The sequence below is a fragment of the Suricata suricatta genome, chromosome 2, assembly GCF_006229205.1.
Source record: "Suricata suricatta isolate VVHF042 chromosome 2, meerkat_22Aug2017_6uvM2_HiC, whole genome shotgun sequence".
NCBI lineage: Eukaryota > Metazoa > Chordata > Mammalia > Carnivora > Herpestidae > Suricata > Suricata suricatta.
This window is the reverse complement of record NC_043701.1, coordinates 20,338,304-20,365,995: the sequence shown is the minus strand read 5'-3', so window position 1 is coordinate 20,365,995 and position 27,692 is coordinate 20,338,304. Positions and strand designations below refer to the sequence as shown.

The window sequence follows — 27,692 nt, the reverse complement described above, 5'->3', positions numbered from 1 at the left end:
GTACCCCAGTGTGTCTTGTGTATTCCCTGGGGTATATACATGCCTCTGCCCTAAGCAAGTGGAAGTTTAAACCAACTTTCATTTTAGATAGATCACTCAGTTGGCGTGTGGAAATCAAATACTCTCTAGAGTATTTAGGAGGCTATTGATACACTCACTCCCAATCAGAAAGTACAAGAGCCTACAGAGTGGTCTTGGGAAAGGGAAGGAAGCAAGTTGGGGTACCAAGTCAGCCACCTATGTGCTCCCCCTTCCTGGCCTTCATTTACTGACTTGTAACATGGCGGTATAGAACTCAGTGAGTCCTAAGGCGGGGGCAAACATGCTGCTGTGAAGAAACTGAGTGACATTGTTGTTGAGCAACCCGTCCCCACCCCTGGGGAGTTATGTGACCCTGGCTGAGTTATGAACTGTGGGGAGCCCTGGTCTCCTGGTCTCTAATGGCCTCGTAGATGAGGGGTTTTGTAAATGAGCATTTGTGACAATGCCTTGCCAATGGAGGACTCGCACAAAACATCAGTTTTGCTTTTTCCATACTTTTTGGTTTCCAAATAGAAGAATGGGTGGGCTGGGCTGGGGATGCATATATGCAGGATTACCCTTCTCAGGTGGCTTCTGCATGCCTGTGTGGCCCACTCGTGCGGGTTCTCTCCCGCTGGACTCTTCCCTTCACCCTGGCCAGAGCTGGCAAAGAGGTGGATTAACAAGGCGCTTGTGTGACATAAAGGAGCGTGGGCAAGTTACTAACCTCTCAAGCTTCAGTTTTCCCTCACATCAAAGCAGTGTGTCCTAGCCCTTGGGCTCATTGTGAAGGGTAAAATGAAATAGGGTACGTAAGGCTTCCGGAACACAGTAGGTGATCTCTAAATGTGAGGTGATTCCCCACCAACCTTGCCAGTTTTTCCCCCTTAGAATACACTCATGGGACTTCCTGTGAGCCTTTTTTTTTTTTTTTTTTTTGAGTGGTGGTTCTCTGTGTGCTTCTGGGCACAGGGGGCCTGAGAGAATTCATTAAAAATCAATTCATGAAAAGTCAGTTTATTTTTATTTTGCGAAATGGCGATTTGGCTTCCCATCCATGGAGTGTTGGGAAAATTACTTTTGGCAAGTGAGCCAGCCTCCTATTCTCTGGGTGAACTGGGCTGATCCGAATTCAAGTTTAGTAAGTGCTCTGCTCAGGAGTAGGACGCAGTGTGCGATATGTTGGAAGCTGAGCCCTGCAGTTTGTGACTGATGTCAGAGCCACCGCTCCCACTTTCTGCTTCTGTATTGGCCACCACTGTGGCCATCACCACGAAGTTCTTGTCAGAGCAGAGGGGGCTTATGAGGGGAAGCCACGCCTTCAGAAAAGGAAGACTGATGGTCCTGGTGTTTCTCCCCAGGCCCCTGGAGACTCTCTCCTCTCCTCCTCTAACCTTTCTTTTTGCTGCCAAATAAAAGAGAAGGGGCCAGGTAGCACATGGAGTCAGAAGGTGAAGGTAATGGTTGTGGGAAGTGGCAGAATAGAAGCTCTTGTCGTAAAGAAGCATCTGAACCCTGAATTCCTCTTGTAGGGGGTCAATATTCTTTGCCTGCAAGCAAAGGAAACAAACTAGTTAATTCACCTAAAGGGAGCCCCTGGCATGGAAAGGAGGCTGGAGAAGGGGCTTGAAGATGGGCAAACACCAGGCTCTGAGGCCAGGAAGCAGCCACTGTATGGTCACAGTGCAGCTATAACCAGTAGTTTTCAGTCTCGGTTCTGATGCTCAATATACAAATTCCAGAGAGGGGTATTTGATGGCATAGTTTCCATCATGTGCTCTTTCATTGCCCAGAAAGAGTGGAGCTTCTAATTACCTAACCCCCAGGTTGTACCTGGTACAAGAGGCCATTCCAATTTAGGAACTGAGCTGAAGAGAAAATAGATAGTAGGAAGCAGATAATACAAATCTTGGCAATAGCAGGTAGCCTATAGGCATATAGCATTTAGAATAAGCTAGCCTCTGTTCTAAGTGCATTATGTATGCTAACTCCTTCAATCTTTCTCTGTAGGCAGTGAGGATATTGTAATCATGCTCATTGGGCAGATAAGAAACTGAGATCCAAGGAAGTTAAATCATATAGTGAGCAAGTGATAGAGCTGGGATTTGAGTTTGGTTCTTAATGCCTATAGGATACTATCCACATTACTACTGTTTACTTGAAAAGCAACTTTGAAAAACTCAAGGAATTGAGTAGTACAAAAGAAAGCTAGTTTGCTCAGGGTTTCCAAGAGTAGGAGGAAACTAGAGACATTCAAGGGGTCCACCATTTTGGTCTCCCAATTCTCAAAGGCTCTTCTATCAACTTCCCCGTGGAGCACCTCATTCCTTTGCTTAAGGTCAGGTGGCCGTGCCAAGGGGGTGGGGAAGAAGTGGGGGTAGGGGACAGGTAAACCTAAGTTTGATTTAACAAGCCAGGGAAAGGAGAGCTATTACACAGATTAAAGATTTAACCAAAGAAGAACTACATTGACATTTTATTGACTTGCAGTGGGAGTTGTTAAAGACAGATTACTGCACCAAGGGTAGAGTTTGATTGAGAAGTCAGGAGAGGACTCAGCCATCAAAGGCATCCAACTTGAAGGCTAGTGATACCCCCAGAGGCAATGTAAGCGCATAAATTTGAGCTCACACATGGATACTTGCCAACACACACACACACACACACACACACACACACACACGCGCACACACGCACACCAAATAAAACCTGAACTTGTCTCTTAGTCCCAGAGGCCAGGCCCAGAGACACTGGGTGAAATGGGAGAGAACTAAAGCACAGTGTGTTAATTTGATTCTTATTAATACCCCCTTTCCACCCCAGCCTGATTGATCTCCAGACCCACTGGGAGCTGCAGAGATGGAATTCCTCAGACTTTAAGGTAGAAATAGGATCTTGAGAAAACACCCCATTGCTTCTAATAAGAAAATGATTCCATTTCAAAGCTCTTTCCCCAGGGACTCTGCACGGGCTGATGGCTATATGCAGAGATGCAGAGCTTGCTAGGGGTGCACAGAGGCATCAACAAAGGTCTCCCAAGAGCCTGGCATTCTGGCATCTGCCTTGGTCGAGTGGTAGGTGGGGACAGGACAGAGAAACACATGGTTGGGAATGAATGACAGGCACACAGAAGTGTGGGCATGCCGGTCTGGATTCCAGATTGGGTGATGATCAATCTTGCTCCAGGAGGCCTTTTCTCTGTGCATCCCCTCATGGGTCGCCTCCACCCACTGTTCTTCCCTCCTAAAGCTGGGGGATGCCTGGATCAGTGTTTGAATGTCCTCTTTCTCCTCTGTTCCTGAAACTAACATCACAGCTTTGGCAATCTTCCAATGGCTCTCTTTCTCGCCTTAGCACCTTCTTGTGAGGCAGTGACCATATCCAGTGGAAGATCTATGACTTCCATGTATAAGTCTTCCCTCCCCTTAGCCCACTGTCTCCCTGGGAGATCCCGTGCCAGCAGGGTAGTATTATTATTAAAAGCAACTTCTCACAGCCTCACAGACCTCTGTTATTGTCACTGGAGGGAGGGGCACTGAAAATCCTTCTCACCCCATTTCATCCCCATCCCCCCAAGTGCATTCTTTTAGCACTCAGGGCATCTTCTGCATACTACCCACCCTATTAACCCCACATGGTCCCAGATTCTGCCTGGGCTGAGCGCCGTGAGAAAAGGAGCATCTGGTTTAGCAAAAGATTTGAAGGTGACCTTCATTGAGCCCTAAGAGAGATAGCAATCTCTCTGCAATCAACAAGCCTGGCTCCTCTGGATACTAAAATAGCAACTGTGGAGTAAATCTGCCCCATCCCCACCTCCTTTCCTCTTTTTCTTCAGGACAACACAAAGAAACTCTAGGGGTGAATTGGGAAATCACAGTGTCTTTTAACAGCCTGAAAGCCTGAAAAGAAAGTTCCTGTGCATGTGCGCATGCAGGTATTTGCAGCTCATCAGCACAGAAAATCTAATTTCTCAGCATTGTCGCTACCACCATTCATTCAGCAAACTCTGCCCTTTTAGTTATCATCTTATTTGTTCTATCAACAGCCCCGAGTTATGAGGGTCCAGAAATGGGGCACCCCATTTTAGATGGGAGGGAACCAAGGTCCTAGGAAAGAAGGTGCCTGCTCAAGGTCACCCGGAGAAGGAGTGGCCAGAGCCAGAAGATGACTGTTTGCTTTCTGAGGTTTCCAACTCTAGATTTCTACTGGGAATGTAATGTGTTCTCAGGGCTTGATTGCTGAACCTCAATAGCATTTGATACTGGGATTATTATTTTATAGTCACTTTAGCAGCACCCTGCTGGTTCCCATTCTCTCCCTCTGTTCCCTGTGGTGGGCCCAGAGCTGTTGTGCCATGATGGTTGGAGCACCCAGTGGATGGTTGTCAAGGTAGGGACAGATGGAATGGGGAAGAAAAGATCCTTCACCCTGTGGCAGTTGCAGAGGGGAGTGGAGATTGGATTTTTCAGGGTTGAAGTTAGCAAGGATATGGAATATGCATTTATACGGTGGCAAATTGTTGAAGGGAAAGAAGAAGCTGGCAAATGAAATGACGGAGATGTCTTTCTGAGTAAACAAAATAACGGGTGGGCCCAGTAAGATGATGACCCTCCATTCAGCTCATATTAGAGCATGGAGACAGGATAGTCTCACTGAGGGTCCTCCAACCCAGAGGATCATTTTCAGCCTTCCAGAGAACTGATGGGTGGTAGTGGTTCACAACCCGGGCAAAGCTCGTTCTTGCATAACTTCCCCATGTGGAAAAGGGGACGGAAAGGGACCACAGTCAGATTTATTTTGCAGATAGACTCTAGGATCATTAATTAAAATTAGAAGGATACTGAAATGTTATCTAGTTCCACCACTTCAGTGTTCAGATTGGAAAGCTGCGCTTAAGAAATGTCCAAATGAACATGGCTACTAAGTCACAGAATGGAACTAGAACCCTGGTTTGCTCAACTTCCAGTCCAGGGTCCCTGTCAGCACTTCCACTGATTAGGGTCAGGTCATTTGACCAAGTGCCCTTTGTCTGTAATAAGAGATCATGAGATCACTATATTAAGTTGAATTTTTGTTTTCCTGTAGTCTGGAGAGTACATACTTAAGGTTGGCAGAGCCCAACCTGGACACTTGTATTTGTGTCGAATCCTTTCCAGTAGATCTAAAATATAGCAGTTCAGAAGACAGTCCAGAGAAAATATGCAAAGAAATTAGTGAGGTTAAGTGGAGAAACAGGGTGGATCAGTGCAGAAAATATGGGAATCTATCCTTCAGAATTCTTCAAAGATAGGTGCTGACTTCCACGGTTATCCATAACAGAGTAACTGGACCAGATTTATACTCTCATTTTAAACAACTGAAAGACAAAGCAAAATGTATGAAACAATGGTTTTCAGAGATTGGACCGCAGGTAGCCCAGGAGTATGATCCTGGAGAGAAGGGAAATGAAAGAGGTGAACTCTGGGATTGCCTGTTTACTCCTGAAGGTGGTTTCCAGGCCACAGTGTAAAGTCAGGGTGATGGGAACAAAACAGCCTAGTGACCTTAGTGGCTTGAGAAGACAGGCATCAGAGTTTGGGGAGGCCAAGGAAACCAGAATTTTCAGGGTAGAGTGGGACAGAAAATGGGATGGAATTGCACAGAGAGGGAACTCTGGAAGTCTGCATAGAAATCTCCTTGCATCTTTGGCAGAGTACGGATTTGCCCATGCATGAGAGGAAACTTACTGTGGCTAGAGGAACCCACTAGAAAGCAGTAGACTGTAACATTTCTAGAGTACACAGAGGAGTAAGAATAATTCATGATCCCACCAGTAAGAGTGAAAAGATCTAATATATGCAGCCTTGGGTAGAATCCTCAGAAGAATATTATCTTGGTACTAGAACTCAATTACTTCTAGACTAATAGTTGGTGTGGACCTGCCCTAACAAAGGCTATAAGGAAATCTCAAAAGAATCTAACTGATGCCAAGTGGCTTAACTATGTGTAAGAGCAAAATCCAACACACACACTCACACACACACACTTATAAGACATTAAAAGAAGGAAATAAAATGAATAATAGGGGAAAAATCAGTTGAGAGAAATAGGCCCAGACATTAAAGAGATGATGCAATTAGTAGACAAGGATATTAAAGCCACTATTATAAAAATTCTCTATCTATTAAAAAATACAGGAAAATGTAAATGTGAGGTGGGAGATATAATCAAAGACCAAATGGAACTCTTAGAGGTAAAAGACACATTATCTGAAATGAAAAGTATGCTGGATGGAATTAGTGTAGACATGATGATACAGAAATAAAATCAGTGAGCTTGAAGAAGCATAAAAGTGATTCAAAATTACATGTAGAATAAATTACTAAAAAGCATAAACAATACCAGTGACCTATGCGACAATATGAAGTGGCCTATTGTATTACACACTTTTTGTCTAACTGTTCCATAAATTTTTGAGAAAGGAATATTGAAGTCTCCAACTGTAACTGTAAGATTTAATGCTTTTCCTTCCAGTTCTAGAAGTAGGGAAAGAGGAAACGGTGGGAAAGGAAAAAAATTTCAAGAAATAATAGTCAATTTCTAAAGTATAATGAAAAATAGGAACCCACGGATCCAGTAATTTCAACTAAAGAAGAAGAAATATAAAATCACACCAAGGCACATCATAATAATGACTGAAAGCCAGAAGTAATCAGGAAATCATAAAAACAGCCAAGAAAAAGACATCTTATGTATAAAAAGACAAAGAAAAACGATAGCAGAATTCTTATCATGAACTAAAACCAGAAGATAATAGAGCAACATGTTGAAGTTATGATTAAAAACCCTTGCAAACCTAGAATTCTATACCTAAGAGAAATATCTTTTAGCAATGAAGGTGAAATGAAGACTTTTCCAGACAAACAAAAAGTTAGAGAATATGCCATAGCAGGCTTGAACTAAAAAAGATTAAATTCTTCAGGCAGAAGAAATGTGAAAACAGAAAAATATCCCATGCTCCTGGATTGGAAAAAAAAATAAGGTTAAAATGTTGATACTACCCAAAACAATCTACATATTCAAAACCACCCCTATCAAAATAACACTAGCATTCTTCACAGAGCTAGAACAACAATCCTAAAATTTTCTATGGAACCAGAAAAGACTCTGAATAGCCAAAGCAATCCTGAAAAAGAAAACCAAAGCTGGAGGCATCACAATCCCAGATTTCAAGATGTATAATAAAGCTGTAATCATCAAGACACTATGGTACTGGCACAAAAAACAGACACATAGGTCAATAGACCAGAATAGAGAACTCAGAAATGGACCCACAAAATGTATGGCCAACTAATCTTTGGTAAGGCAGGAAAGAATATCCAATGGAATAAAGGCAGTTTCTTCAGCAAAATTACTAAAAATTCACCCAAAAAACAGATAATGCAGTGAAGAAATGGGCAAAAAACATGAATAGACACTTTTCCAAAGAAGACATTCAGATGACAAATAGACATATGAAAAAATGCTCAACATCACTCATCAGGGAAATACAAATTAAAACCACAATGAGATACCACTTCACTCCAGTCAAAATGACTAAAATTAACAACTCAGGCAACAACAGATATTGGAGAGGATGCAGAGAAAGAGGAACCCTTTTGCACTGCTGGTAGGAATGCAAACTGGTGCAGCCACTCTGGAAAACAGTATGGAAGTTCCTCAGAAAATTACAAATGGAGCTGCTCTATGACCCAGGAATTACACTACTAGGTATTTATTTAAGGGATACAAGTGTGCTGTTTCAAAGGGGCACATGTACCCCAATATTTATAGAAGCACTATATGCCTGTAGAGTTGGGCTTTCTGGTGATGCTGTCTCTAGTCTTCATTGCTTTTGGTCTTTCTTGTTTTGTTTCATCTTTTCTCCACTCAAAGAGTCCCCCTTAAAATTTTTTGCAGAGATGGTTTAGTGGTTACATGTTTTTTTAGTTTTTATTTGTCTGGGAAACTATCTCTCCTACTATTTTAGGAATAGTGAACCTGATCTGTCTTCCTTGCAGGTTAAGGGCTTCCCCACCCCTTGCTGCATTCATAATTTTTTCCTTGTCTTTGTATTTTTTTAATTGACTATGATATGCCTTAGTGATGATCAGTTTTTGTTGAATCTAATGGGAGTTCTCTGGGCTTCTTTAATTTTGATGTCTGTGTCCTTCCCCAGATTAGAAAAGTTTTCTGCTATAATTTGTTCACATAACACTTCTGCCCCCTTTCCCCTCGCTTCGTCTTCTGGGACTCCTATGATTCAGATGTTATTCCTTTTTAATAAGTCACTGAGTTCTTTAAGTCTTGTATCATGCGCTCTTGCCTTTGTTTTTCTCTTTTTCTGCTTCATTTTTTTCCATATTTTTTTCTATATTGCTGATTTGCTGCTCTGCTTCATCCATCCTTGTTGCCATGGCATCCATTTGAGATTGCATCTTAGGTATAGCATTTTAAATTTCATCCTGACTACATTTCACTTCTTTTATCTCCGTAGGACAGGATTCTGTGCATTTTTTTCAACCTCAGTAAGTATTCTTGCTATTGGGGTTCTAAATTCTAGTTCAGACATCTTGCTTATATCTCTGTTGACCTTTTCTTTCTTTTGGAGTAAATTATTTTATTTTGTCATTTTTGAGGAAGGAAAAAATTAATAAAACAAAAAGTAAAAATTAAAAAATTATAAAGAAAACAAAGAATCAAATAATGGAAGCTAGATCCTAGGTGCGTTTTGGTCAGCTTGCTGAAAGAAGCTTGATATATAAAGAAAATTTAAAAAAAGATAAAAAATTTAAAAATGTATATCATGAAATAGAATAAGATGAAATAAAGTGAAATAGAATAAAAAATTTACAAAAGTATGAAAACAGTGAAAAATATTTAAAAAATTTTAAAAATTTAAGAAAAAAATAAAAATTTCTTTTTCTGTATCCAAGAAAAAGAAAAGAAAGGAGAAAACAAAACAAAACAAAAAATCATAACAAATTTAAACAAAGACAGAGGGAGAAACCCAAATAAATGAACCAGCAAACAGACTGAAACCCAAATGTAGTTGCATCTAGTTTCCCCTAGAACTCAAACTACGTAGCACTCTATAGCCCATATACTAAGCTGATGGAGAGACTTGTGCTGTTTTTTTGTGGGATGTGGTTGGAGGGTGCAGTTGAGTGGGACTTGGTGTAACAGATCTTCCTCTACTAGGTGGTGTTGCTCAGCTTACTGAGGTGGATCAGTTTGGCCTGCATGCATGTGGATGTGAATGCACAAGTGCAGGAGGGGTGGAAATGGCTTCACCCTGCTTCCTAGTTTTGGCACAGGAACTTTGCACTCTCATGGACCAGCAGTCAAGCATCCCTCCTTTGTTGCAGGCATCCCTCCACTCCCAGCCTCTATCCTATTTGTGTCCAAGCCATCCTCCTGCCAGGCGGCACCTCCATCCAGAGTTTTATCTCAGATGGAGTTGTGTTTCAAAGCCTCTCACTCTCGAGACCCTGGTGGCTTGGACCAGCTCGACTCTTTGGGGGAGGATCTCACTGAGCAATGGCCAGCTTGCCCCAGAAAATGTGCCTGTGATCATGTAGCGAAGAGGTTTAGAGGTTGTGACATTTCACAGCACAGCTCATACCAGGTTTCACCATACTCTGGCATCTTTGTCCCAATACCAGCGAACGTGGCCATAGCAGTTTTAATTCTCACTGACTCCAAGTTGGACACAACCCAGATATCTATTGACAAGTAAGCAGATTCACAAATTGTAGCAAATGCACATTATGGAATACTATTCAGCAATGAAAAGGAATGAATTACTGGTCTGAGCAACAACATGAAGAATATCAAAAACATTGTGATATGTGAAGAAATCCCAGCACAAAGACAACATAGTTTATCATCTCATTTATATCACTTTCTGCAAAAGGCAAAGGTGTGGGGACTGAAAGCAGATCAGTGGTTGCCAGAGAAGTAGGCGAAGGAGACTGGTGGCTAAGAGGCACAAGGGAAATATTTGCCCTAGAACTCAAACTACATAGCACTCTATAGCCCATATACTAAGCTGATGGAGAGACTTGTGCTGTTTTTCTGTGGGATGTGCTTGGAGGGTGCAGTTGAGTGGGACTTGGTGTAACAGATCTTCCTCTACTAGGTGGCGTGATATTCTGTATCATAATTGTGGTGGTGGTTGCACATCTGTATATGTCTATTAGAGCTCACTGAATTAGATGTTAAAATTTGGTGAGTTTTATTGTATGTAAATTCTACTTGATTCAAGCTGATCTAAAAATTAGATACCTCCTTTGCCTGATTTACATTTGGAGAAATGAGGAAAGTACAAGATGACCTTCCACAAATGGTCCAACCAGCTGTCACTTCTTATGGTGTAGAATGCTGGTATCTGGTGGGGTGGAGGAATTTGGGGGGAGGACGTGGGTGGAGCACATAGAGATCTAGGAGGGGTGGGTATTACTGTATGAAAATGGTCACAAACTTATCCTCCATGCACCTTCATCCTGGAAGGACATCCAGTATGTTTAAGGAAAGGAGAAACTACGTGCCTTTCTTAAAACCAAGTATGAAAGAGACAGATGGGTGGAATCCCAGTTCGGATGCATGATGCAACTCTGCCAGCTGCATTTGATATGCTGCTGTTCTGAGCCACCTAGTTTGTTATGGCAGCCCTGGAAAACCATTAGAGTTTGGTATTGGCTACAGCTTCCCCTTCCAGCGTGACCACCCCTCCTTCCTCTGCAGGAATTCTTTGCCTGAAACTCTGGTGCCCAGGAAGTTATTTGTGGAATAACTTTTGCATGACTCTTTACTGGTCAGGCTTCTCTGATTGTGAGGCAAAGAGATACACAAAGAATTACAAGGACACACAAGGAATTACAAGGGAACAAGGGGAAGATGGAAAACCAACCATTTAGCTGCTCAGTGACCTGGATCCTAGTTTGTCCTATACTGGGATATGCAGAGGCTCCACATAAGACCCAGAGTGTGGTCCCCTCAGGAAGCACCTGAGCTTCAGTGATTATTGTCCATGATAGTTTTAAGAAATGGAGTGTGCTATGTCAGTGACCTTCAGGGTGACACCCATCTGCCAGGTTCTGTAGATGACTTAATATTCATAGAGCCCTGAGAACCAGACTGGCACACGGAGAATGCTATGTACGTGTTACCTCCTGACTTACCTAAGTAAGGGAGGGTTTCCCTTGCATTCCAGTGCTTAGATGATTGCAAGTTTGTTTGGCATGGAGTCCAGGTCCACTTATCAAGCTTGGTGTCTCCTCTTTTAATAAACATCCTTTACACTAAGTAAAGAGAAAATGGGAAAACCCACTTGGATTCTGTGGATTTTACTGTGACCAGCCATAAAGGCTGATGGATTCCTCAAAATACCCACTAAAAATGAGTAAAGATATGAAGGAAAACTGGATGGATGGATAAATGAGTGGATGGGTGGGTGGATGGGTGGGTGGATGGATAGAAGAGTTTGCCTTGACTCAGATAAGAAGGCAAAGGGAAGGGTGAATTGTGTGACAGGCATGTACATGGCTGAAGAGAGGACATTTTGGAGGGTTTAAGTATATGCTTATGTGTCCTTTGGCCCTCTTCAAGTAAGGACTACATGATAGATTGAGATTTTATAGGTTTAATATTCCCACCCAACACCGTGTGCTTTTACATCTGGATAAAAGGAGCTATAAATCTCTCCAGGCAGAATGCCTGGGCCCTGCCTTTCTACCCTTCTCACTGAAATCTTACTTGGATATACAGCTGAACAGTCAATGATGAATCATAGCATCCGTGGAACAGCCCAGATAAGGAACGATTTGCATTTTCATGTGATAATTCACTACTCTTGGCGTTTTCAAATTACCTATAGAGCCACATTAATTCTGTTGCCACAAACTACCACTCTGTTCCCAAGTCACTGGGAGATGGGGACTCAAAGTGGCAAGTTCGTTTGGCTTTACGGGAGTGGGAAGAGCTCCCTTCCTGTGATGCTGGCATGTGAACCGGGCTGGCCCCTGGAAAGTGCCTTTTGGAGCAGCTTCATGGGGCAAGGCTGTAGCTTCAAATCTACCTGGAATTTTCATCCTCCATGTCTGTAAGTCACTTAGTTAAAAATAAACTAAACACAAATCACTCCCCCTACTCTCCTGCCTCACAGTGCAGAAGAGATGCCCCTTCAGGTAGCTTTTTCTCCTTTTCTGTTTCATGAAGTGTGTGCTTTGACGATGGTTAACCCCGAGTGGCTCCTACAACAGGGTTGAGGAGGGTGGTCTTGCCGGAGCCGTCCCGAGGGCTGGAAGAGCTCCCTCGCCCCGCAGAGGAAGCCACTGTCCGACCCTGTCTGCCTCCTTCCCATGGTTGCCCCAGTGGCTGCAGCTACTTCAAGAGATGCCACGTGGACCAGGCTGTCACCAGCCACTGTGGACTCTGACAGAAGGTAGGTGGTGTCAAATGAAGACAGAATCAACTCTTGATCTCCCAAAGTAGGGCTTCTCTTCTATGATACTTCCAGACAAAGACATTTTATGGCCTGCCGCTACCCGACTCCTGCTCATTTTCCTCTAACCTTCACAATCCACGAAGTTCCTAATACTCATCAGAAACCCTTATTGCTGCAGTGCAAATCCATTTCATTGCCTGGAAGCAGAGATGATTCACTCTTGAACTCTTGAGTCTACACATCCCTGCATTTCTTAAACCAATTCTCAGAATGCTATCAAATAAGTTAATGAGGAGCCTTGTAAAAATGAGAATAATTTCTGTCTATCCTAATTTACATTTGTCCATTTCCTGAGGTTCCATTGTATTACACTTTAATTTGCTCCCCTCTTATCCCAAGCCTTTCAGAGTCTTACATTGGAGATTTTGTTCACGCAGACAGAGTTGAGTCTCTTGGGCCCTAATGGGTTACACTTATGGGCAGGCAAGATGCACTTTGTCCCTGAAGTGATTTCTGGATTGCCCACCCATCTGCTCAGGGCACACTGGCATGAAGGAGAGGGCATGGGTTGGCATGATGGCAAAGTAGCAGAGAGCATTTTTTTAAAAGTTCTATTTATTTTCGTTTTAGCATTCTTTGTATCCCATGTTGCTGTGGTTGTTTTGAATGACTTTCTGCCTCAAGATCTTCCAGTTTCTGTGACCTGTGAACTGAAGGGCAGGGGTGGGGACCTGGGGCAGTCAATCCCGTTGTCCTGCTTTATCTTTAAAATATATGAAGAAAGCTTAGAAATGTAGAGTGCTTTTCAGTCCCTGGGAAGGAACGCCAGGGAAGAAATATATTAGATTGTGCCATATAAAGTTGCCATTTTTATAGGCCCAAAATGGTTAAGTATCGCTGATTTCATATGGTTCAGTCTAGTTGAGGAAACTTCATCAGAATTTGCTGGAGTGTGGCAAAAAGTCTGAATTATGAGACCATTTTAGTGAGATGCAGCTTCATTCCACTGAAGTGCCTACAGTAACAGGAAATAGGTCAATAAAACAAGGTCCCTAAAAGTCCATGGATGGCTGTCTTTGGTTAATAAAGGCAATTTGTAATGAATCCACAAGTAGGTTTTGTAAAGGGTGCTTTAATCTAAAGTGTTCTTGAGAATGCTTGAGAAGTTTATTTTTTAAAGTGGATTTAAATAGTTTTCTTCGGATTTACAGTATATGATTAGTTTGCTTACCAAATCCTTCCTTCAAGAACAGCAAGTGTATGGCTGAAGTTTATGGGCTGCATTATTTCTTATTCTAAAATAGTGGATTCCACATTAATGATGCTTGACTGCTCTACTCCTGACCTTGAGGTTGGACATTAGGTTAATGAAAATCAATGGAGACCAGCCCTCAAGTATTGGGGAGGAGAAAATGTATTTGACAAAAATATATGTGACTTACAAAAAGCGAGGCTGGTTTTCTCGTGTGGCTCATATATTGACTCTGGAGGCAGTTTCTGAGGCACAGCTCCAGCAGTGTTCAGGATAATAGCAGCAAACGTGGAAGGAGTCAACAGCATCCCACAGAACTGCTTTGAAGAGCAACATAATGTGAACGTACAAGTTCCAACCTTTTGTGGTTTAAAAAACATGCTCACATATGCTTGTTCTCCTAGGGAAATATTTATTCCCATAAGAAATGATTTTTAAAGATCTCCTGCAAATAATAGCAATTTCCCCACCACATTCAAGTTTATTTGCAAGCAATTTTATCAATTTTCTGCTTACCTGAAACCCTGGGGGTGCACGGGGAGGGGAGAGGTGGGAAGGTGAGGGAAATGGGGCTAAGGATTGGAGACCAGCAGAAACACGGACTGATAGATAGTATAATATAATTAGAATCAGGTATAACTCTTCAGGAGCCCACCAGTGGTGTAGGGCGAAGTGCATCCTTATGGGATTCCTGCTCCGGCTCCTGTGATTCTAGAGCAAAAGTCCTTTCTCAGGTAAGTGGGTACACACCCCACCTTGCTTCTTTTTCCTGCACTGTCCTCTTTTGCTTTGAAATGTCAAATAGGACTCAAAGTTAGGGGGAAATCTAATGAGGCTCCTGGACAGAACTCGGTTTGCAGTCACAGGTCTCTAAAAGCAGATATGACACAAAAATGGGACCAGATAAAATATGGGCCATTACTTAACAGAGCAAAATAAAGTAGACCAGTGATAGACTGGTTCTGTATCTCCCATAGTTAACTCAAAATCTATGCATGAACCCGTACAACCAAGAAGAGTGGTTGCACTGTATGTAAATTGAAGCAACTAGATGAATGTGAAATAAGACCAAGCCTTCGCTTGGTAACCTGCAAAGCAGATGCCCAGTGGTGAGGTCTTCTGGGTTCCTCTCCTAGCGAGCGCTGTGACAAGAGCACATCATGCTTGCCTCTGCTGTGGTGTCCCTGTCACAAGGGAGGGAGGGTCACAGTCTGTGCGCTCCTGTCGCTCGGTGTGTGCTCTGTGACAGTAGGCTGCCTTACAGCTCTGTGCCCCAGTGTAACAGGAGCCCCATGGATGCTGCTTGAATTGAGCCTGGATCTTGCATGCTGCTGTTTTAAATCCAGACTACTCTGACCTTGTTCTTGGGAGAGATTCACTAAGTCAGACAGCACTCACTGGGCACCTATGTGCCAGGGACACATAGTAGTGCTGGGAATCAGGCACATAAAAACAAGATGGAGCCTTGGGCTGGAGCTGCTCCAGTGGGGGAACCAGATGTGTAAACAAATAATTAGAGCCCTGTGTAATTAGTGCTAATGGAGGCATGTGCAGAGTGCTCCGGGGCACAGAGGAGTGACTCGCTAAGCCTCAAGTCATCACCTTCCAGTTGCTCCAGGAGAGTTAATATCATTCTTGTGCCCCCAAAGAGAGAGGCCTTGTCCAAGGAGGCATTGATGCTGTGTCATCACCCACACAGACACAGACACAGGCACGCACACACATCACACACCTATCGCAGGCACACACCTGAAGGCCTCCCACCTCCCACAGGGATGGCTCACGTCGGCCACGCCCCCTCCTGGACCATGATGGAAACAGCCCAGGTGCTGGTTGGTTTGGTAAGGATGCGCGGCGGGTTGGGTAGCGGTTGTGGGTGGGTGAATTCCTGCATCTCACCGTGATCCTTCCCAGTGCCTTTTCCTCACAGGCTGCAGGCAGTCTAGGCTGCCCCATGGTCTCCATGGCAACGGGTCTCTCCTTCCATCTTCTGCAAGTGCAGGGTGCTTCTTTGGAGGAGGGCAGGCCCCTGACCAGCACCCAGCCAAGCTGAAGGCTCTGTCTGCCTCTCTGGGTTCTTTCAAGGCCTTAATTTTTTTTTTGCCAGGTATGAGCAGTGGACAAGGACCACGGGAAGCTCTACTTGTCCATGCCTGACCCCCCGGCTTGCTGCTGAATTTAAAGAGCTGCTGACAGTAGCTGCCCAGACTGAAGGTGACCGACCAGGTCCTGAATGTCCTGTCAGCTGCCAAGGACAAGGTGGCCACGACAAAGATGAGCCTGGAGTCAGTTCTGGACAAATTAGAGCATGTTGATTGCAGGGTAAGCAAGACGACAAAGGGACTCACATGGGGGGTGAACAAAGAAAGTAGGGCAACCCAGGCAGGAGGAGTGTGACAGAGAACCACCGGCCGACCGAATGCCTAACGGAAGAGGGAGCGATGAAGCCTGTGGGGCATCGTTGCCATCACTGGGATCAGTGGTTGGAAGAAAAAAGGCCACACAAATTTCTTCTCCTTCCTCGTGTTTCTGAAGAGGCCCCTACGCCTGTCAAAGGTGGAAGGTGTTACCTTTGAGGAAGCGAGCTCTCTGTCCAATCAGATAATCAAGCAGAAGCTGGATGGGTGGAGAGTCAGGTGTAACCTGAGCCTTTAGTGTTTCATGCAAGCCTGACTGGCCCCACCCCTGTCCTGGGAGTGGCTGTGACACCCCTCGGTGCCCACATCCTTCCCTGTAAAATGAGGAGGGAGGCCGGAGCATGGCTCAGGTGTGTTCGCTTCTAGCCCAGCGTTCAAGCCCCGTTTTCTAAACCTGATCCTAACTACATGATACCAAACTTTAAAGACTTAAGGCACTGTCTGTTTTTTGGAGCACTTTCATCTCCACGATCTCGTTACCTCTTCCCCACTCCTCTGTGAAGTGAATAGAACAAGTATGGTCACAGAGGCAGGGAAGGTCAAGGGGATTTTCTAGAGGTTGTGAGCAGGTTAGAGGCAGAGTCACAATGGAGGTCAGTGCCGCTTGCGAGTGGCGTGTTCACTGGTGTTTCCACCTTGAGCAGATGATGCCACAGAGAGGGGTTATCAGTCAGAAGCACCATGCAGCGTGCAGTGTGGCAGAAATAGTGCATAAGTAAAGTAAGCATAGTTTCCAGGAAAAAAAAATGTCTGGCTGTCATTGGTTCTCAGCTTTGGGCTTTGCTGCCAAATAAACTCTGAGACACAAATCTGCTAACTATATGTGACACGAACACATGGGTTATGTAAAAGTGATTTGTGCCAGTGGATCAAAGTGGGGGATAAGGTGAATAATAAAAATGTCTTAAAACTGGTAGCGGGGGTGGTGAGAACGGAGGGCGTGGCCACGGGAGTCTGCTGAGCACTGCATCCAAGCTGAAAATCCAACAGGCATGATGTTGCCTGGGAAATTGAAACATCAAATGTCAAATAAGATCTCGCTGCTGCTCTAATTCTTTATTCAGGCCCCTGGGAATAATGCATCCAAGGTGACAATCCAATAAACACTAACATCATCTCCACCATGTGCTATTGAAAAGCCCCTTCAGAGGAAGGGGCTTCTTCAAATCATGGCATCTGCTTCTTTTAATCAATCCAACTGAAACAGTAAATGCAAATTGGAGACCATATCATGTATATGTGTCTGCCGGACTTGTCAGTGGGTGACAGGCCCGAGGAAAACTTACCATGCTGGCCTAAACTTGGTCTCCAAGGGAACTATGATGATGACAGAACTTGCAGCAGCTACTCTTCCTTTCCAGGGACTTCGATGGTTTTCCCCAGCTCGTGGTGACATGGGAGGCAGAGCACAGTCTCCTGCCCCTCTTAGGAGCTGTAGCTTGTGACCTGAACCTTGTTCACCTGTTTGATACCTCAGGGACAGTGAGTCAAGGGTTGGAGTAGGAGAAACTGGTAATGGGGAGATGAGGCCAGGGTTTATTGGGCAGGTGACCCGCCTTGTGTTTTGGGGTAGCCAGAGATATTTGGGAACAGGCTGGACTAGGGGCCAAGCTGGGATTTGGGGCAGCCTCCATGATGGTGGTCATGGGAGCGGGGAAGCCACACATCTGGGAGGCCACTGAGTCCCAGACATAATGCAGTGAGGTGTTATGAAGTCCCATTCCTCTCTCAGAAATCCTGACCTCAGCATTTATGCTGTGTCTGCTCACCTCAGATGCTGGAGAAGTGGGGGTGGGCGTGGCAGAGAGTGTGTTGCTGGTGAGAGAGGGGTGCTCTGGCTTCACAGGACTGTCCTACTGGCCTGAGCAAAGCCTAGGAATGTCCACCTTCGCTCTGATCACTAAGCCTCTGGCTCCTCTTCCTGCTCAGAGCCCTGCCGGGGTTGGGTGGTCTTCCCTGGAATCCTGACTTTGGAGAGGTCATAGCTGCAGCGCCCCTCACAGGTGGTCTTTCAGTGCAAACTTGCCCACTGCCAGGGTCTCAGCCCACAGTGAGATCCAGCACCAGAAAACGCCTTCCTTATGTGGGGCTCAACTCCAGTCCCTTTCCTCTTCCTCCGTTGACTGTAGATCTTTTTTTTTTTTTTTTTTTTTAAATTTTAGAAAAAGATCGTGAGCAAGGAGGAGGATCAGAGGGAGGGAGGGAGAGAGAATCCCAAGCAGGCTCCACAGACAGCACTGGGGAGCCCAACAAGAGACTCGATCCCACAACCCTGGTATCATAACCTGAGCTGAAATCAAAAGTTGGGTGCTCAACCAGCTGAGCCACTCAGGCTCCCCTGCTCTGGTTCTTAATCTGGAATTTTACAAGAAAAATCCAGCCTCTTCCCTAGGCCATCTCCTTAAATATTTAAAGGCAGATGCCTCATCTCGCCTGAGTCTTCTCTTCTCACGGCATGGTTTTCAGAGCCCTTGCCACCCGGTCGCCCTGTCCTGGGTGTGAGTTAGTCAGTCTTTGCTGTGTTCACACCTGTGTCTACACTGAAGGAGGCTTCTCATCCTGGGCATGCAGGAGGTCAGAGCCCGGACAGGAGCACACTGTATGTGCTCCGGCACAGACAGGAGCGTAGGAGGAGGAGAAGGAGGAGGACACAGAGCTTCTCGGGGTGGAGCTGTAGAATATCCATGAGCACCAGACACGGATCTGGACACCAGGACAGTGTTCTCCTTCCCAGGACCCAGTGCGCATGTCAGTCACAGAGGCTTCCATCTTCCCAATCTGAGTAGCCTGAATCCTTCCCCAAATTGCGGCAGGGCTCCAGGAAGGCGTAGAGTCCACCACCTCCCCTCAGCCACTCTTCTACTCAGGATACGGCAAACGGTGGGCATGACCGTGATGACCTCACTATAGGGACATGAGGCTGACTCACTCAGTCCCCAGGCAGACTGAGCTCATCGAGAGCATGGCCAGACAATGTTGGCTGAAGGAGACTCTGATCTCTCTTGCTGTCATCATTGCTATAGTTTCCTGCATGGTTGTTTTTTTTTTTTTTGAAGCAATCTTAATCATATAGAAAAGCTCCAAGTGCAGTGCAAAAAAACCTTTTTTTCCTGAGTGATTTCCAAGTTTGTTGCTGACATAATGGCCATGACCCATGAACACTTTAGTTTATATATCTTGCAAACAAGGACATGCCGTTACACGGCCATAAACAGTCATCAAATGCAGGAAATAAATGGATGCCTCACTAACCTTTAATCCTCAGACCCTGGTCAAGTTTTGCCAACTGCCCCAGTGATGATCTTTGTAGGAAGAGACACCACGTTTCACTGGGATGTCCCCACAACCTCCTGGAATCTGGAACAGACTCCCAGTCTTCTTAACTCTCAAGACCTTGACACTTTGGAAGACTCCAGGCCAACTATTGATTAATGTCCCTCACGTTGAGTTTGTCTGATGTTTTCTCATGATTAGATTCAGACTTTGCATCTTTGGCAGGAGTTTCGTGAAGTGATGCTGTGAATCAGTCTTTGCTGTGTATTCAGAAAGCTCGATTAGCACTTGGTTAATGTGCCTCAGAGTGGGAGAGTCTACAAGACGCATTGCGTCTTCACAGGTGGTGTATAATTCTGACTTGTCTCGATCCTATTGATACTAACTTCTGTCTCTTGCTTAAGGTGGTGTCTGCCACCCTTCTCCAATGCAAAGTGACTCTCTTCCCCTTTGTAATAGCTGTGTGTGGCGATATTTTATGATTAGGTAAATATTCACCCCCTATTTTTTTGTTTTACCAAACTTCAATTTGTTCATCCTATAGTAGTATGAACTCATTGTTTCATATTTTCATCAATGGATTGTAACTTACTGTCAGTGTTTATTTTGATAGTCACATAGTCTTAGAACTGCTCAGTGGGCGTCCTTCCAAGTTGGCTGTGGTATCCTTCTCGGATGTCCCTACCGGTCTCTGAGTACTTCCTTACTTCTGGGAAAGTGGAATGTCCAGGTTCATCTTGCACTCTCCCTGCTCCTGGCTGGAATCACCCATTGTCCAAGGACCCTGGTTCAGTAGAGAAAGATGTGGAGAAACCAAGTGTGCTAAGTGTGGGGCTAAGCGTGCTCATTAGTATTGGGGAGGCTCCTGGGCCTTCTTGGTGGACAGAATGAAGAAATAACTGCACGTACGTTTATATGTAGGTGTCTGTACTTACATAGTTGTGTCTGTATTTATATATTTTTTCTCTCGATATACTTTTAGTATATCACATTCACATAGAATTCCCAAATTCCAGTCCAACACCTCAGAATTCACTTTGGTTTTCTTCCTTTTTATATTTGTAGCTTCCTTCTCTAATAGTGGGAAATCTGGCTCCTATGATCTCTAACACATTTTCTTACTTGATCAGTAGCCCTGTAGGTAATCAATCTTCCGTTGCTACGGACACCCTTTCATGGCCTGGATGCCTTCCTCATCCAGCTTGGCCTCCCAGACTGTGCCCTGCTGTCCCCTCAATCTGGTTCGAAGCCCTTCCCAGTGCTCGCTGGTTCCCACATCCCATGCCCGCTGTCCCTTCAGGGACCCTCTTCTCACCCCCTCGAGCTTATCACCCTGCTGAAGCTCCAACACCCCAGGCCAGGCTTTTCCTGTCACCTCCCCCCGCCCCGTCCTTCCCCCCAATCTCGTGAGAAACCCCTCATAGTGCTCAGGCTCCAGACCCTGAGCTGTGCTGCCCCTTGGTGGGGACTTCTTCTCCCCACTTGGACTCCAGCGCCCCAATCTGGGCCTCTGCACCTCCCCTCCACCCTGGCCCAGGTGCCTATATTTCTCTCCGCCTCCAAGGGGTCGTGGACGGAATCTTTCAAGAAGAGAAGGAACAGGAAGAAGAAGCAGAGAGAATGCATCTAGGACTCCTCACCTCTATCACCAGGGCGTCCTTCTTGCTCTGTGCAATTGAGGAGGCCGGGCCTGCTACCTGACAAATGCTAGGATTTGCAAAGGCCTGTTAGCAGGGCAACCTGCACGCTGGCACATTAAGGTAAAGTGCGGCGGGGACCGAGGCCGCCTTTGGGTAATATGTAGATTATCCCATTTTGAGGCACATTAATGAAGTGCTAATTGTGCTTTCTGAATGCAGTTGTGTGCCAGTTGCAGGAATAACTCTGGCACCTGCTTGGACTTTAGACTTGCAGATTAACTCACATGGAAAGAGTGGCAAAACAGGGAATAATTTGTTCTCTAATAAGCCATTTGGAAGCCAACTCATTTTTACAGTTGGTGTCAGAAAAATGCAGCTCAGTGATTGGAACAGGAAGCTGTGTATCTGGTACACAGGGTTCTATGCCTTCGCTGCCGTGACTTCCTGAACAAGTCACCTCTCTTTGCATCCATTGGCCTCAATTTACCTTCCCACTGTTGGGGATAAGCATACTTTTATTCTTATTGCACAGATTGGTCCTGAAGAACCCAGTTGTCTGCTTTCATCACTTGTATTCATGCAGACAGCTCTGACTGGAAGACAGAAGATCAGGAAAAGAGTGTCTGCATTGATGGCCAATTCTCTCAGGATGTGATCCTTGAAGTGGGGCCCCTGGGCCAGCAGCACTGCGGTCACCTGGGAGCTGTTTGGAAACACGGACACAGACCCTCCCACCCTAGACCTACTGAACTGGAACCTGGGGGCGGGGCCAGTGGTCACTGATTGAACCAACTTTTCAGGTAATTCTGGTGCATGCCAAAGTTCTAGACGCACTGACTGCTCTAGGAAATGTGGCTCAACTCACCGGAGCAGGGTTTTCTGAGCATTTACTATGCAGGTACTCCGCAAATGGTTCCTGAGCACCTATGTAAGTGCCAGGCACTGCACTAGGCCCTGAAGGTTGAATATGAACAAGATAGCTTGGTTCCCACCCTCACTGGGCATGGTATCTCATGAGTGATGCCCTGAGCAAGCAAACCAGTGGGACGCCAGGAATGGAAATGTAGGGGCCCCGATGGAGAATCGTGGAGGGTCTCTGGCTTCGATGAGGAGGTTGGGAAGGTGACTCTGAGCATGTGACATTTATGTAGCAGCCATGCTCTCATGGAAACCACCGAAAGTTGGCTGGAGAGAGGTACTGGACAGGGAAGTTTGTGAATCCTCCCTTCTCTGCTGAGGCAGCCAGAGGCATGCAGGCATGAAGCAGGAGACGCAGGAACACACACAGGCAGTCTGTCCCTCTTCCTTTCCTTGCCTTTGCTCAGAGTTGGCTCTGGGGGAGGGGTCGTGCGTCCCTGTTATCATCCAACTGGGAGAAGTTGGCATCATCGTCATTTTTCAGGGGCCAGATAGGTGCAATATTAAAAAAGAAATCATGTGATTTGCTGACAGCGCTTAATTCAAGGGGCCTTATTATTCTTCTGCATCATGTCTGGCTCGCGACAGGCAGGGGGATTTCTGGGGCAGAGGGGAAGCTCGCGTGCCTTCAGTTTGGGTTTTTCTTTCCTTTTGGAGATGACAGCTGGCAGCCAACTCCCTGCTTGGAAGGGAGGTCCTGCAGGCTTCATCATGGGCCATGTGGTGCAGAGGCAGGCATTAAGGACATAGTGAGGGGGGGTGCTCTCTGAAGGTCAGGGCTGGCCTGCTGCTCTCTTAATTGTTGAATGATGCTGATCAGCCCAGGGTCTCTGAGTGAGAGCAGCCAGAAGTGGCACTTCCAAACCCGCTGAACCCATGTGGGCAGGGGCAGACGTGTGCTTATGCTTCTGGACTTGGGCCAGAGGCTCTATTTGAGTTTTGGGATGAGAGCAGACCTTCGTCACCAAGCTACATGCCTCATCTTGTGTGTGCGGGGTTTCTCTTACCCACCTGGGCAGGCATTCTTACCTTTGTTCCTCCCACATGGTGCCTGGCAGATGAAAACACAACTGTGAAATGAGTGCATGGCTGACTGGATGGGGCAAGGCATTGGGGAGAGCCCTGTAAATCAAGGAACATAGATCCCGTAGTGACAGTCTGTCCCCCCAGAGAGGACACATACCAGAGTGTTTATCCCGTGCTTGGTTGGGTTATTCTGCCCAATCCTATTTGGAGACCCAGGTAGTGGGTTCCCCAGCTCGTGGAGGGGAGGTCTCAGTGGCAAAGTGGCATATGGCTAGCACTGTGCCTCGCACCCATCAGGCATTCCAAGCTGTTGTTGGATTAATGCATTCAATCATTTTTTCCCTTAGGTCAGGAATTATTATGTTGAACATATCAATCTTCCTTGGCCTCCCCTGAGCTGTGTAGATGGGGGTGCTGGGCAGGGCAAACTGCAGAGTGGGGAGCCCCTTGTCCACCTCCTGTCACCTCTTCAGGGAACATCACGGGCAGTGTTATACGGGGAAGTTGGCCCAGAAAGGACTGAGGACAGGAGCCCTTTCTGAATTGCCCTGGTGCTTTTCCGTCATTCCTCATGTCTACACCTTGCATACTTTTTTGCACCTTGGAAAACAAATATTGCCTTGTTCATTTGTCTACATCTGTGCCTCTGCCCAAGAACTGCCAGCTAACCATCCTTGAGGTGGTGGGGGACTGGAGCTTTCACCCCTTTTTGCCTCATGATTAGGATAATCTGAAGATGCCTGCCATTCCTCTTAGCTCTTGCACAAAGGGGCTAGGAGGACGCATTGTATATGGGACTGAGCTGCTGTGAGATAAAGGCATATATTCACAGTAACTAAAAGTGGAAGCAACCCAAGCATCCGTGGACAGATGAATGGATGAACAAAATGTGGTGCGTCCATACAATGGAATATCATCCAGCCTTAAAAAGGAAGCATATTATGACACATGCTAAGACATGGATGGATCTTGAAGACTCATCTGTTATGCTAAGTCCTATGAGCCGGACACAGAAGGACAAATACTCTATGATTCCACCTCCAAGAGACACCTAGTGTAGTCAAGTTCACAGAGACAGAAAGTAGGATGGTGGCTTCTGGGGAAGGAGAAATGGGGAGTTAGTGTTCAACAGGTACAGAGGCTCAGTAGTGGAGGGTGAAAACGTCCTGGAGATGGATGGTGGTGATAGTTGCACAGCGTTGTGAAGGTTTTTGCTGCCGCTGAACTGTGCACTTAAAAGTGGTTAAAATGGTAAATTTTATGTTATGTGTATTTGCCACAGTTTTTTAAAAAGGCACCAAAGGAGGAGTTGGCCTACAGTTTGGGCCATCTGGACACAGATGCTGGGGTGGAGTTTGGGCTGCAAGATGATTTTTAGGGATTAGCGCCTATGGAGGAAGGGGGAGGAATCAGGGCTGGGAAGAGGAGCAAGTTGAACTGAATCTGTGATGTGGGTCCCTGAACACCTGGGGGCTCTGGAGTGAGGACAATGAGGGGGACAAAGGCCTTGCCTTCAATGCCCATGCCTCGCTCGGTCCCCTGAGCTCAGGCTGACCTCGTGGAGCTGTCGGCTACAGGGCGTTCTGCTGCACAGAAGAAGGGGCTGGGCGACACTTCCCTGTGTCCGTTACAGCCTGGGAGGCCAGAGACTCATATGTAGAATGCCAAAGGCATAAAGGCCTTCATTTATGAGGCTGGTGACACGTATACTCAGGCAAGGGAAGTGAAAGGGTCTAGAACCATCTTCTCCCAACTCTTGGTTCCCTCCACATCCAGCTTCCTCACTGATCTGGTGCTTGGATCCCATGTTTGTCTCAGTCTCTGACCTCAGGGCTGATCACACCCACTAGACCTACCCCCATGGAAACCCATCCAATGTGAGCATACTTTGAATTAGTTAAAAGAAGAAAATGCAATTATTTTCACATTGAATGAGGGTACTGATAATAAAGCAGTAATAAGAATTCAGAAATGAATGGGCTTGGGGACTAATTCCATTGGTGACTCACTAAGAATCTTTGTGCACATCACGATTTTTATGTTTTTATTTCTCATGCATCAATTTGTCACGAATTTATTGAACACCTACTAAGTGCACAGGACTCTGTGGGATCCAGTGAAGGAAATGCATGGTGTCAGCCCTGGAAGATGCTCACTGTCCTGGAGAAACAGGACAAGCTAAATGACAGGACTGGCCAACATCTGAGGAGTGCTCAGTGAAGGGGACAGATGGTCTGCAGAAGATGAGGGCAAGGGCTCCTGGCTCCCACCAGCCTCAGCACCCCGAAGAGCACTGTCCCCTGACAGTGTGCCCAAAGGCCACAGATCATCTACAGAACAGATGTTTAATGAAAAAATAACAATCTAGCCAAAATGTTACCACCCATGTGTCTGGCCTGTGTCACAGAAAGTTTTAGGCCCTTAAACTCCAAGTCAGCATCTCCATCCAAAAGGGCTGAGCTCTGTCCTGTGTGCAGACTCATCCCTATTTCACACCATGCTGTCACTGTCAGCAAATGGGCCTTTCTGGTCCCTTCCAACAGAATAATGAAAAGCAAATTGTATTATTTGCTTCAAACTGGGTGGCTGAAAACACCAGAACTGAGTGTCTCACAGTTCTGGAGACTAGAAGTCCAAAATCAAGGTATCGGCAGGGCCATGCTCCCTCTGAAACCTGTAGGGGAGAATTTTCCTTTCCTCTTCCCAGCTCCTGATGGTGGCCATCCATCCTTGACATTCCTTGGCTTACAGCTACAACACTCCAGTCTCTGCCTCCATCTTCCTGTGGCCTTGTCCCTGTGTCTCTATGTGGCCATCCCTTCTTCTTAGAAGCACACCAGTCATGTTGATGCCAAGTCCCCATATGACCTCATCTTAACTAATTACATCTGCAATGATCCTCTTTCTAACTAAAGTCATGTTCTGAAGTACTGGAGGGTTAGGACTCCAATCTCTCTCTCCCTCTCTCTCTTTTTGAGTGGGTGTAGATTCAACCCATGATAGGAAGCCAGTTCATACACTAGCTATCTCCTGGACACAGGCTAGAGAGGGGTATCCAATGTGAGAGTGTTTTTCCGTGAGTGTGTGCAGAGGGTACGTTTTGCCTCAAAGTTGGTGGAACACCAGTGTGTGCGCACAGACGCATTGGGCTACTATTTACATTTATTCTCCAAGCTGATTATTTAAGTAAAAGCATATGCCTTGATGACAATCTTAAACGCATTTGGTGTGTCCTTTCCTTTCAGACTAGGGTGCTAAGTTCAGCAAACGCTTTACTGTGTCAGCACTGACTCTCATCATGGCCAAAGGCCCACAATCATGCACATTCCATCCTGGAGAAGTGAGGCCCAAATGGAAGCAAATTTAATGGGTTTGCCCCTCCTTTTAGCCTGCTCTGGGCATTTTCTGGTGATTTGTTCTTCAGCAGCATAAGCACCTGCCTCTCTATGTGTGTGACTGTGTGAATGTGTGTTGTGTGAGTGGTAGTGTGGAGGCATTATTCATTCCCATTTCTCTCCACTCATTGTTGGTGTGCAAGGTGTGAGGACCACACAGAGAAGAAGGGAGCATCTTGGTTTTAAAACAATCTTCCAAACAATGGAATGTCAAAAGCCATGTGGAGACCAGTGGGAATCCGTGTCAGAGATGGGTCCACTAGTGACGGTGGCTGTGGGGAGCCAGGCTGGTTGGTGCCCTGGCTGTATGCCTTGACCCCGTTGTGACATGAGCAGACCTCTTACCTGGCTGTGTCCCTTTTGGAAACTCCTTCTCTTCCCATGAGGTGCCGTGGGTCAAGGGCACTTTCCAGAGTGGAACTTTCTGCTGCTTCATAAAGGTCTCCCCAGCCTGGTTGCTAGGCAATGACGGTGTGCACCAGCGGGGCTGCTCCCGTGCAAGGCGGCTGGCTCACTGTCCCATCTGCAATTTAAATTCCCTGACAGGCAGAAGCAGCCAAGCTGTTCACTTGAGATTGCAAAAAGTTAGATTGAAATACAAGGAATATCCAGTGCCTCGAGCCCTTCATAAATTTTGCTTTGATAGGAACTGGAAGAAAGATGGGGAGAGAGAAAGAGAGAAGGAGCCAGAGAGAGAGAGCTTGGTCATGTAGACCTACACAGCTGATTTGCCTTTGACCAGTGTCCATTCCTGCCTCTGCCCCCATGTGTGCTTGCTCTCAGTCCCCTGTCTTGTCCTGCTGGCGTTCTTCATGCCTTTCTCCATGCATCTCCCTTATGCCGCCCTGGGGTGAGTGAGCTTCTGAGCATCTCTTTGGCCTTTCCCATGGCTGTCTGGACAAGAAGAATCAGGGACGTAGCTGCTGACTAGCTAACCGGACCACACAGGTCCCTCTGCAGGCCTGTTTCCAGGCTCTTCCCCTCCGGAACAGTCTGTACCCGCAAAGGGCCCGCAGTGATAATGACAACAGCTGTATTCTCCGCCAGTTTGCTGGGGCCTGAGCTGGAGCTCTTGGGGGCACCTAAGGAGGAGCCCAGGGGATACTTCACCCCCTAAATTTACTGTAGCTTATTTGGGGCGAGGGTGGTAGGGAGTCCAGCAGCAGAATCTCTGTGGTTTTCCAGCTCGGATCTGTGAGGCATAAGCGTCAGGTGTTCCAAAGGAGCTTGCAGAATCTGCCTCTCTGGGGAATTGATGGTGTGACTCGTTCCCTCCATCAGTCT

General features: G+C 46.0%; 2 long non-coding RNA genes across 3 annotated transcripts in view; one reads left to right on the top strand and one right to left on the bottom strand.

The window, feature by feature from the left end:
* Nucleotides 1–27,692, top strand: part of LOC115278757 — a 219,107-nt gene that overhangs the window by 44,290 nt on the left and 147,125 nt on the right. The gene's annotated exons all lie outside the window — the stretch shown is intronic.
* Nucleotides 1,393–14,904, bottom strand: LOC115278760. 2 transcript variants are annotated; one of them, XR_003903085.1, is made up of 3 exons: nt 14,828–14,904; nt 13,930–14,056; nt 1,393–1,571 (listed from the first exon to the last, which is right to left on the bottom strand). It is a non-coding gene; the product is annotated as an uncharacterized LOC115278760 (long non-coding RNA). The 2 variants fall into 2 exon arrangements; XR_003903084.1 differs by lacking the exon at nt 1,393–1,571 and adding an exon at nt 13,148–13,502.